Raw genomic sequence first — 1,001 nt, 5'->3', positions numbered from 1 at the left:
GAGTTAGCTGTACTAACTATCTTGTTCAATATTTATAAAAATGATACATTATGTATGATAAAATCCTTTCAGAGCAGATAATTGTAAAAGTATGAAAAGTAAATCGTTGGCTATGATATTTTCCTCGTTCAAATACTATTAGGTCGTCAAGAAATTAATAACGCGTTTTGGAACACTTTCATTTACCACCCCCCAAAAAACGTACATCAGGTATAATAGTTAAATGAACCGCCTAAACGTCACGTTAATGTAGCCTACATAATGTGTAAAGTTTAATATACTATAATCCCTTATAGTGATGACACACGACGAGACACACATTCGGCATGTAATGTTGTTTGAATACAAGAAGGGGAAACAACGCCTCTGTAGCCACAAATAATATTAAAGAAGTTTATGGAAATGTTTTGAACGTTCGTGAGTGTCAACGATGGTTCAGCAAATTTCGTTCAGGTGACTAAATTCACCTTAAAAACTGTGATGGCACCAGCCGACATGTTGGAATTGATATTGATGCTTTGAAGACTTGATGAGTCTAACCCAAGCCAAAATACTCATAAAATGGCCCTGAAATTGCATGTCTCTCAAGAAGCAATACGTAAACATCTAAGGAGTATAGTATAAAGAAGGTGTTTGGGTGCCTCACGAAATCTCCAATGATCATCGTTTCCAACGTGTGAACGTTGCTTCGTCTCTTATGGCGCGTAATGCGCGTGAACCATTTTTGGACAGAACTGACACAGGTGATGAAAAATGGATTCTCTGTGCGAATATTAAACGCCAAAAACAATGACTCAGTCCTAGACAAAAACCACTTCCGACCACAAAATCTGGACTTTATCCGCAGAAAGTGATGCTTTGCGTTTGGTGGGACATTAAAGGAGTAATTCATTTCGAACTCCTCAATCCACAACGAACAATGCAGAGATCTATAGACAGCAACTGGAACGTTTAAATCAAGTCCTTCATCAGAAACGCCCTTCACTCGTCAATCGAAAAGG

Source organism: Limulus polyphemus, unplaced genomic scaffold (assembly GCF_000517525.1).
Source record: "Limulus polyphemus unplaced genomic scaffold, Limulus_polyphemus-2.1.2 Scaffold418, whole genome shotgun sequence".
In the NCBI taxonomy this organism is placed as follows: domain Eukaryota; kingdom Metazoa; phylum Arthropoda; class Merostomata; order Xiphosura; family Limulidae; genus Limulus; species Limulus polyphemus.
Note: the sequence above shows the minus strand (reverse complement) of the source record.